The sequence below is a fragment of the Amborella trichopoda genome, chromosome 6 (genome assembly GCF_054954075.1).
Source record: "Amborella trichopoda isolate Santa Cruz 75 chromosome 6, AtrichopodaSantaCruz75HAP2 v2.0, whole genome shotgun sequence".
Classification (NCBI taxonomy): Eukaryota; Viridiplantae; Streptophyta; class Magnoliopsida; order Amborellales; family Amborellaceae; genus Amborella; species Amborella trichopoda.
The window spans coordinates 4,290,695-4,302,697 of NC_142341.1; the positions used below are offsets into that span (position 1 = coordinate 4,290,695).

Consider the following 12,003-nt stretch of genomic DNA (forward strand, 5'->3'; position numbering starts at 1 on the left):
AATTAGATGACCTATATTTATGTACACGCATGCACATTCAAAATTTTGGGAACTTCTATGATGTTTCAAAAGTAATTAGTGATTTAACTTACTAAATTTAATCAAGATAAATGTATATTTAACTTAAAACTTACCAAATAGAATCCAATCAATAATCAATAGATCGGATTCAATATAAATAACAAACAAATTGAAATTGACTAAAAATTCATCAAAATATTTCCAAGCCATTAAATTGCTCAAACTTTCCTAGAAAATATTCTCCAAACAAAAAAATTAACTCAAAAACCTCAACACATAACGTAGAAAAATTAACTCCAAAATAATTAACAAGTCACCCTACCCCAATTTTTCTGGGGAATATGTTTTCCCTAGAAAAAAAAATTAACTCCAAAACCGATCCTCCCAGTCTTAACCTTTATATTAATTATGATGATTCCATCACGCCTTACCCTTTCTATTAATTATGATGATTCCATCACGACTTACCCTTTTTATTAATTATGATGATTCCATCACGCCTTACGATTTCTAATATTGCCTATTATGTATTTAAATTTAGATCATTTTAGTGACTCTGTTATGCATTATCATTTTTTGTTTTTGCCTTTTTTTGCATATAACTTGGATCATGTGATGAAAGTCATGAGACAACTAAATTAAATGAGATAATTAGGTTACTTTAATAAAATTTCGTGGATGCAATACTTATTGGTGGCTATTGTAAATTCTTTTCTTTTTTAAGTTTTATACATATCCAATTTTTTCACTCCTATTTTTTAAGTCCCATCCGATATTATTCACTACATTTTTATTTATATTATTTTTATGAATCCGTATTTTTCGCCTAATTTTATGCATCTAACTTTTTGGATTAGAGATGATCATGTGTAATTTGAATATGCAATATTGTTGTAATTTTATTTGCGAGTCTCCAATGAAATGATAGGTCTTTATGAGTCAGCCAACTCATACTCCACATGTGTGGTCCCCACTAAAACCTATCTTAAAAGTAGATTTTTAATCTAAAATTTTAGGGATTCAAGACCTAAGTTCAGATGACCAAGAGTATAAAAACAAAATAAAATTAATATTTAAATGTAATTTTTTTTAAAAAGACCATCTAAATTAATTTTTTTAAAAAAAAGTTTTTACAACATTCATCTCAGAGATGGACGTTAGTGAGCTCACGAGTAACTTTCCCCGAAAAACACCCGATCTCCAGTACCCATGTTATTTTCAATTTTGGCCTCGTTCCTTCACTGAAGGCCACTTCCTCTTTCGTGATAATCCCTGAGCTTCTAAACCATTTTGTCTTTCCACTACTTCAAATTGAAAGTTTGTCAATTTCATGAACGATTATTTAGTGTTTGATCTCGAATCAGAGCTTGTAACAGCTATTGTTATATAGATGAGTTTAAGAAAGTTAGAAAAATGGCAATTAGAACTTTGATTTTTTTTTTTAGTTAAGAAATTAGAACTTTGAATTACTTTCAAAGAAGGAAAAATTATGTATGTATCTTAAATAAAATGGGGAATTACATAGAGGTCCAAATTTTTACAAATTTGGAGTTCTATTTATTTCTTCTTTATTTCTTTTTCTTTTTTTTTTCAAGTTTTTTCTTATGTCTTATGGTTCAAACATCAGGCCGCTTTTTTTTTGTTTGAAGTGTAGGGACTGCTGTATATTTAGATCCTCATACTACTTGGCTTCTGTGAACATCAGACTGAGGGTTTGTAAAATAAAAACAAAAATTAAAAATATGAAAAGAAACAACACTTTGTAATTTGGAACATCTGTAAGTAAATTTTGAATCTCCAGATAATTACCTTATTTAAATATGGTATGGACATAAATTTTCCTACTTTAATTTGAAAGACACATGGAAAACTATCTTGGCATCAAGCTCTTTTAGCGTTTTTCTTAAAAACCTTGCAATGCTCAATGGGTCGGGTCAGGTCGGATTTGGACTGGACCCGTTGCTAGCACCTAAGAATATGTTGTACCAAATAATTAAGGGTGGGTTTTGTATAAAGTGTCCACTAAGTTTTATAGGAAGATGTAGTTCTAATGTCATAAACTTTATGATGGCTAGAAAATTCATGTTCAACCCCAATTATGAAATTTAATGTTTTAAATTGGTATAGATCGAGCAGATCTATAAACACGTGATCTTGAATATATATATATATATATATATATATATATATATATATATATATATATATATATATATATATATATATAGCAATGATTTCATGCAACCGTTGTACAGTAATATAATGCAACAATCTTAAAAAAACCATCTTATGGCCATTTATTTGATCCAATTTTTGAAATATACACTCTTTTTATTCTAATGAACAATCACAAAAAAAAAAAAATTGAAAACACAACTTAGAAAGTATATTTTTAGCTCAATTAACATAGGCTGTTTATGTTGGTAAGATGCTTAGATCTAGGACTTAGAAGGATTTTTTTCATTTCCAATTTTTTTTTTGGATAGCTTTATTATCATTAGATGAACAATGTTAAAAAAGAAAAAAATGATTTTGAGTTCATAAAGGCTAAGATATTGAAAGTCACAAAATGAATGGTCTAGATTCGTTTTTGGAGGGGACTCATTTTGACTATATCTAAGGTTCAAATTGAATTTTTTTTTTTTGTGGGGGATTGATTATTGAGATGAAGATAGTGTGTGTGCAAATTTTGGGGTCATACAAATACCACAAACATGATTTTTTAGAAGTGTCGTTATATTATACTATGATGCGATCGTTGCATTAGATCATTGCTTATATATATATATATATATATATATATATATATATATATATATATATATATATATATATATATATATATATATATATATATATATATATATATATATATATATATATATATATATATATATCAATGTTAAGATGGTTAATTAAAATGTTTTCCAACTTTGAAACACTCTTTTCTAATGGATTTTTGAAGTGCACCTAACTTCAATAGTATAAGATTAAAATATTTATTTATTTTTAACAAGTAAAGATTTACTCTTCTTCCAACCAATCTACAATATATCTTTATTTCGGATTCTTAACCACATTTGAGAAAGATACCAAATAAATATAGGGAAAAAGATGTATACTGCCCTCTCTAAAATTGTTATTCAAAATAATCCTTGGTCTCGTAAAAAGCTCATGAAATCTCCAAATTGAAACAAAAAAGATGTTTAATCCTTCCTTATCTATTTTTATTGTTCAAATTACAGAATTTACTTTTTTTTCCTTTTTCTAATAACCTCATTATAAAATCGAGTTTCTCATGACTCTTTTAAGTCACTTGTGAGGTTCACGAGATGAGAGAGATGGAGTAAGAGGTTCACAAGTGAGGATGAAAGAGGTAGAGAAGGAGAGTAAAAAAAAAAAAAAAAGATAATTCTATAATTTGAAAAATAAAAAACAAAAAGAGAGAGTTAAATGTCATTTTTTATTTAAAATGGGGATTCTATAAAATATTTATGAAGCCATGGAATTATTCGGGATTATAGTTTTAGAAAAGAGTTTATGTTTTTTATACAAATAAATATACTAGCTCTCGCTCTCTACTTGTTGTGATTTGTTTTTCCCCCGTGAGCAGTCTTTGTTGCATGAACATTTTAAGAGAGAGAATACTTAAAAAGTAGTGTTAATTAGGCGCATGTCACCAATAATATTCTTATTATAAGTCCCATCTAAAGTCCAGAATTTACATCATACCTGGTCACTTGTCGTTTTGTTTCCAAATGGTCTCTTTTTTTCCTTTTTTTTTTTTTTTTTTTTTGAATTTACGGAGTTTGAAAATTATCAATAATTTTTTAATCTTTAAAATCTGAAAAGTCATTTACCCCATTTATTCACCATTTTTTCTTTGGGAGAAGCATGTTTTGGATTTTCAAAATCTGATTTTTAAATTATTTAATACATTTTTGGATTTTAAAATTTTAAAAATGCTCATAAGAAAAATAATTTAGAGGATAATTTTTTATTTTCAAAATCCAAAATTTTTTAATTTTTCCATTTTGAAAATCTGAAGATGCTCCAGTGTGGCTCATAAAAAAGCGAAATAATTTGAGGACACTAAAAAAAGGTAAATTTTGGGTTAAATATCTTTTCAAATTTTGAGAGTCAGAAAATTTCTAAGTTCAAGATGTTTTAAAATTTGTTGGATTCCCAAAATCTAAAAAATGTCCGAATCCTTAAATTTGTTATTTTAATCTGAATTTCGTTAAAGCATAGCTGAAAATTGAACATGGCTATTATGAACATTAAGTGTCCAAAATATAGGCAATATGGTCAATTTTTAAAAAGAAAAATTTTATGTGGAACCGAAGCTCTGAACAATCAAATTAGAGCCTACCTAAAAAATTTAACTAAAAGAGGTTGTTTTATGCCCAAATATCATCAAACTGATCATCTCGACATCAAGATGCATGGACAAGAGAAAAATGGATTTCAAGTTTTAGAAATAGTACATATTGTAAGCCACTTTTGAAAAGTCAATTTTCACGATTTTCAAGTTTTCGTAGATCTTTTCGATATACACTATTTTTGAAGCTTTAAATTTGTTTTAAAGATGAAAATATATTTTAAAGTTATCACAAAGATTTCTACTATGACACCACATTTCTCGACGCTATTTGAAGGTGTGCCTTCCTCATAAGTCTAGTAGTATTCCATGGGTGAAAATCATGGAAACTAGTTTTGTGATTACGAAAGATTGAGTTAGATTTTTCCTTCAAAAAGATAAAAAGATTTGAGGTAGTTCCTTGGGATCTATAAAATTTAGGAGGACAAAAGTTCGTTGTTTTTTTTTTTTTTTTAACGGTAAGTTCATAAGAGACATAAAATAAAATAAAATATTGAGGTAGTTTTTTTTCAAAATAAAATCAAATAAAATATTGAGGCAGTGTTTTTTACCTTTCTATGCTTCCTCTACAACATAAAACTTATATGCTTCCCCTTATCCAACCGTTCATTCTGAATGGATGGCTAAGATGACCTTAATCACAATGTCATGTCTCTACACTATTTTATTTTAAATTTTTTTCTACAAAATATTTTGGCACCAAATTTTGGCCGTCCAATCATCTCTTAAACTCACACTTGTAAAACAATATTCTCAATAAAATAGAATGACCAAAATACCCTTAAAAGATTGAAAAGGTATTTTTGGTCATTATATTTTATTAAAAAAAAGTATTTTAAATATTTTTTTAGGTGCACCCCAATGAGAAGATGGCACGTGCCAAATTTTATATTCATACAATTTTTATTAAAAAACTAAAATAAAATAATATGGTAAGGGAGCATAGATCTTATATGTTGTAGGGGAAGTGTGGAACCTTTCAAAACAAAAACAAAAAACAAAAGATTGAGTTTGGTATAATAGACTCCTTAGGATCTATAAAATTTAGGAAAGGCCGTTTCTAAAGAGGAATGGATTGGTTAGGACAAGATCTAATTATTTTAGGACTTCTTGATCAAATTAAACGATACCTATATAAACACATTCCCATTCTCCTTGTTGATTATCTTTGTTTTCAACCCCAAAAACAAACTAGAGGTGCATAGAGAGTTAGAGGACAGAAAAAGAGAGGAATATTCATTAGTTCAAGGTATGCCTATTATGCATTATTTCGAGTATACTTTATGAGGGAGAAACATCAAATTTAAAAATAAAAATAAAAATAAAAAGCAGGGAGAAACACACAATTCTGAGGACTCCATCTGGAATCGTCTACCTCCGGGTTTCTATCTGACTAGGCAGATTTTGAAAGTAATTTTGTATTTAATAATGTATGGTACTATAAATTTTTTTGTGCTGTTTTGTGAGGTTTTCTCTTTGGTTGGGCTCAGCATCTTTATTTATTTTATTTGATAAAACATGGCATCTTAAATTGCTCTCATAATTGCTCCCTTTTTCTTTTTATGTTAACTATATTCTTCAGTAGTTAAATCATTTGTGAATTTTTGCAAATGCAGTTATCATTTGTTGAATGGTGGATCTGAGCTTTCAATAATTTATAACAAATTTTCTTTTTAATGTAAATATTACTTTATTTTTTGGGTAACTAGAAAATATCTCCAAAATTTTCACCATGTTCCTTCTCTCTCTCTTAAAATGGCCTTAGTTGAAAGCGCTCCAAGTTCTCTCATCATGCACGTGTTGTTGGTTTGGAACTAAAATTTTAACAAAAGATAGATTCGGAACTCTGAGTTCCGAATGTCCTTTTTTATTTTAATTTATGCTTGGAACTTCAAATTCCAAACATAAAATGTTTACAAAAAGCTGATGTTTGGAATTTAGGGTTTTGAGTTCAAATTAGAAAAGGATATTAAAAAATTTGAGTTCTAAACATATTTTTTCCATCGTGCGTAAATATTTCTCAGGAGATATTTACATATGTAAATTGTGTTTCACACGTTTGGTTCGTTCCAAATGCATATGTAAATATTTTACCATGGTAAAATATTTTACCATGAAAGGGCTAGTAAAATGAAACCACACTTCTTGAGGTGTGGAAATATTTCTCGGGGAATTTTTACACACCAGAGCTGAACTATTTTATGAAATCTAATTTATATTATGTTTATAATATACAATATACATACTTACATAATATTATATATACAATATATATATATATATATATATATATATATATATATATATATATATATATATATATATATATATATATATATATATATATATATATATATATATATATATATATATATATATATAAAAATCTAACTGGGGTTCGCGGTGGTGGAGGAACCGGATCGAAAAAAAAAGGGATTCTAGGGGTAAGATATCTAATGAAACAGTCGATGGAATTGAGATCTCATTCAAAGAGAAAGATATCAAATATCTGGAGTTTCTTTTTGTATCCTATATGGATACGGATGATCCAATCCGCAAGAACCATGATTTGGAATTGTTTGATTGTAAATATAAATTATATTATATTATATATTGTATATTATAGTATCATATATATTATGAAATACAATATTATATATTATATATAATACCTATATATTCATATTATATTAAATTCTTATATTATATTAAATAGGGAAAATTTTTCCATACTCGCAATTTTTTGAAACTAATTATCAAGAGACTTAAAGTTTCAAAATCTTTCATGTTGGATCTCAATCTTTTGTATCTTCCAAAACCCCACAACCAAATATTTGATCATATATTATTGGCCCAAACAAATCATAAAATGACATCTTTTTCTCTTTTATCTTAGTGTCTTTGTTTCTATAACTTCTCTTCGTCTCTCTCAAGATGGAAAATAACATCTCTTTCACTCTCTCAAGACTGAGCAAAATGTATCTCTTCTCTCTCTCTCTCTCTAAAAAAACCCACAGAGCTCTCAAGTCTTGTGGCATCTGTTGACACGTATGGCTATGAAGCCTTATGTGTCTAAGGTTATATTTATGAAAATCCAATATATCCAACGGTCATATGGTCCAACCTCCATATGAACATTGGATATCCCTGAGATCAGAGAATCCCTCGTTTTTATCGGAAACCCGTTGAAGAAATACAACGGTTATCCCTTCTTTTCCCTATAAAATAAGAAGCCAGAGAGAGGATGTGAACATCAAGAAAAAGTCGTATAATTGCATACAATTTTTCTCTATCTCTAAAAAGTGAAGGGATTACTAGCCTCACGACACTCCTCTCTGATCTCGGATTTGATTTCATCTACGCCATCTATTTTCACTAACAGCCTCTCTCAAAAGCCCCAAATCTCAATAGTGTCTCTCTCACACTCTAAAATACCCACATATCTCTCAAGTCCTTATTATTTTTTCTCTCAAAATCCCCAACTCTCTTCATTTATCTCTCCCCTCTCTTTCTCTCTCAAAAATCCACAGAGTTGCTCAACTTCTTAAGGAATCTTTCTACCCCCTCTTGCCTCCTCTACAAGTAAAAGAGCCAATGGCCCACCATCAAGAGCAAGTAAAAGAAACAATTTATTAGTAAGATTAAAATTAAGAATGGCTGCAAATTGATAGAAGCCATCAGTGTTTAATCTTGCAACCTCTGCTCCTACAGCAATAATGGCTACAGGCCCTAAAACCTTGCTTGCTGATTGTGAAAATTTGAAAAAGGTATGTTTCAAACTATCCAACACATTCATAGGAAGACCTTGAAACTCACTGTTAGCATATACCGTAGCATCAATGAGATTCATGGGTTTCAGCTTCGAACTCTAAAATTAACTGACAATTGAACTCCAATCCTTCTTGTTCCATCTTAATTAAAATCTAAGACCCCAATTTCCAAGATCTCATTTTCTCTATCTACCTTTATCGTGAGGCTCCTATCATGGCTTTTCCTTATCATATCAACAACTTAAAAAACAGAGAAAGTGGATTTGGACAAAGAATTACCATTTACACTGAGAATTATATCCCAAGAGCATAATTCTTCAGCAAATTCTGATATAACTAGTACCTTATCGATAATTGGTCTATTCTTTAACAAATTCTCATCATCAACTAAGATATCACTCTCGGAATCATGAACAAATTCTGATATAACTAGTACCCTATCGATAATTGGTCTATTCTTTAACAAATTCTCATCATCAATTAAGATATTGCTCTCGGAATCATTGTCAATAAAACCCACAAAACCACCTAAAGGAAAGGCCCTGGTAGAGAACTCCACACTTTTGGCATTGACTTTCACTAACACAAGACCGAAACCCACAACAAATATACTCACATGGATACATTGAAGATATGCAACCAAAAAATGGGCATTCTCATAGACTATGATATTGGCTTCCAAGCTAACACAAGACCGAAACCCACAACAAATATACTCACTTGGATTCCTTGAAGATATGCAGCCAAGAAATGGCCATTCTCATAGACTATGATAATGGCTGCCAAGACGGCAACTACTTCAAGAGCAGATTGGGGCTCTTCTAAGCTTCCAAGAGAGAGACCTGCCATGGCGAGGGGCTTCAAATCTTAGTTGCACAAGAAATAATGGGATTTGAGAAGAGGAATTTGGGTTTTTGAAGCCATTCTAAAACTGATTTTGCAGAAGAGAGCTTCACGAATGAGATGCCAGAATTTGGCCTTTAGAGAGAGAGAGAGAGAGAGAGAGAGACGTCATGCTCTATCTTAAGAGACTGAAGGAGAGAAGTTAATAGAAAAAAGGGACCCAAGGTTTTAAAGAAATATGTGTCATTTTTTAATTTGTTTGGATCAATAATATATAGTCAATAGGGGTTATTTGAGTCCAGGGAGTTGTAAGACACAAAAGATTGGAACCTTATGTCACAAAATAGGTTTTTATTCTTTGGTTTTTTTGAGAAATGGGTTCTAAAAATACAAGGTAAAAAGAAATTTTCTCTATTAAATATTATAAAATTATATATAATATGATATGAATATTTAAATATTATATATGATATATAATATAGAATATAATATGGATAAATAAATAGTGTATATATAACATATAATACAAGATATAATATATAAATATTATATCATATATAATATATAATTTCTATATATTATTCACATTTTATATATATATATATATATATATATATATATATATATATATATATATATATTCCTTATATTATCTATAATATATAATTTCTATATATTATTCACATTTTATAAATATATATATATATTCTTTATATTATCTATAATATATAATATTTATATTATAATATATATTTATTTAATATAATAATATATATAATATAAGAAATCTTATATTTATTATATTATATATTATTATACTATAATATATATATATATATAATAAATAATTTTTATTTTGTAATATATATTATATAATGTGAATTATATATAGATATTATATATAATATATAATATAATATGGATATGTGGATATAATATATAATATATAATATAATATAAATATTATAAATAATGCATAATATATATGAATATATAGATGTTATAATATAATATGAATATATAGATATTATATATAATAAATTTATTTAATATAATATTATATATTTATTATAGGGAAAATATCTGAGTAGACTCTACTTTTTAGAACATTTCCCAGTGTCCCCTGAACTTTGAGTACCATCTTGCGGCCTTAAAGTTTTCAAAATCGTTTCTTGCAAACCCCTGATCCCCGTTTTAGGCTTTTAGTAGCATTTTGCTATCCTAAATAATATCCCAAATCCCAAATGCACCCACCCTCTCTCCTTCATTTTAGCCACCGTCTTATCTCATTTTTCTCTCTCCCTCTCCCTCTCCCTCAACCTCAACCTCCCCCTCTCTCTCTCTAATACGAGAGCCAGAGGCCTGCAATCAAAGCAGGACTCATTTTCCGGCCATTTTTCACGAAGAGAAATCCTAAGATACCTTGATGGAAATTATCTTTCTTGGCGAACCTCGTTTTTGACAATGAAAAACCCATTCGCTAAAACTAGCAGGGTCGCCATCTTAGCAGCACCCACCTCCGCTGGCCCTGCCCTGCCCTGCCCTGCCCTGCCCTCATTGACATGGAGAAAGCTATAATCTTCGACTTTAATCTCACTCTCCCCATCATTGCCATCACTGGCGAATTACTGCTCCTTATGAATAGTGTGAGAGACACATCAAAGGAGTGAAAGAGGAGTAAGCCACAGCCGTGATGAACACGGTGAGGGCAGAGATATTAAAGGCCCTGAATCTGATGAAGAGGGCGGTGATAATGGATTTGGAGGTAAAGATGGCTGGGGCCGAAGAAGGTGGCGACCATAAAGGCCATGGACTCAGAGATTGCTACCCTCACCTTGGAGATTATCAAAAACGGTATGGACAAGAAACTACTGGTGTCTTGTGACCATTTTGGTGCTTTCTTCTTCCTCTCTCTCTAAGGGGTTCGTGAATGAAGGGTGAGGCTTTGGCCATCCATCGTTGAAGAAATACACATAGAGGAAATGAGAGAACATGAACAAAAGGTCTTTTGATGGAAAACAGTCATATTCTCAAGCCTAAAGAGATTTGATAAAAAACAATCATATTCTCAATCCTAAAGAGGACTCCTGACCTTGCCACTAAGCTGGGCCATACCTAAACCCCTCTAAATTTTAGAGCACCTCATATCTCTCTCTAGATGTATACAAACCCTTCTTTGTCCCTCCATTAATGGAGATGAGACTCGTGAAGATCATGTGTGCTGCTCCATTACTCCTGAAAAATAAATGGAAAATCTACCATGAAAATTTGGATAGAACCAAGTGTTTTTGTATCAAATAGCAGTAGATTAGAGAGAGAAAATGGGGGTTGAGGGAGAGAGACAAGATAGACAGACTGAGAGAGAGAGAGAGCAAGGTTTTGGGGGAGAGGCTTCGGGAATAATAAAGAGGTTCAGGGAGAGAAGATGCGAGAGAGATACAGAGGTGGGGCCATGGCAGGGAGAAGGTGTATGACAGAGAATTGAGATAGTGGGCAAAATGAGAGAGAGGGTGGGTGCATTTGTTATTTAGGATAGCAAAATGCTACTAAAAGCATCAAACGGGGATCCGTGGGCTGCAAGAAACGATTCTGAAAAGTTTAATGCAGCAAGATAGTGTACAAAGTTCAGGGGACACTGGTCTAAAAAAGAGGGTCTAGGGGGATGTTTACCCTTGATATTATATATTCCAGGTTTTGTGTATATAGTTTCACACGAACCAAACGCTACCAAACATATGAAATTGTTTACACCATGCTTTTTAAACGCGCTACCAAACATCGTAAAAAGAATATATGTGCAAATATTTATAAGGTAAAGTGTTTACGTATGTAAATATTTTTCGGGGAATATTTTGCGTGAACCATTTGTACACTAAAATTCTGAATTTTTAAGCAAGAAATTTATTCCAAACTCTAATTCTAGACTGACAACAAAGGCACAATTCAAGCAGGCCTGTTTGGAACTAAGAGTTTCGAACCTGGGGCATT

General features: G+C 30.3%; 1 pseudogene; it reads right to left on the bottom strand.

Moving 5' to 3' along the window:
* Positions 1–7,871: 7,871 nt before the first annotated feature.
* LOC105420681 (membrane metalloprotease ARASP, chloroplastic pseudogene) lies at positions 7,872–9,345 on the bottom strand (annotated as a pseudogene).
* Between the last annotated feature and the right edge of the window lie 2,658 nt (positions 9,346–12,003).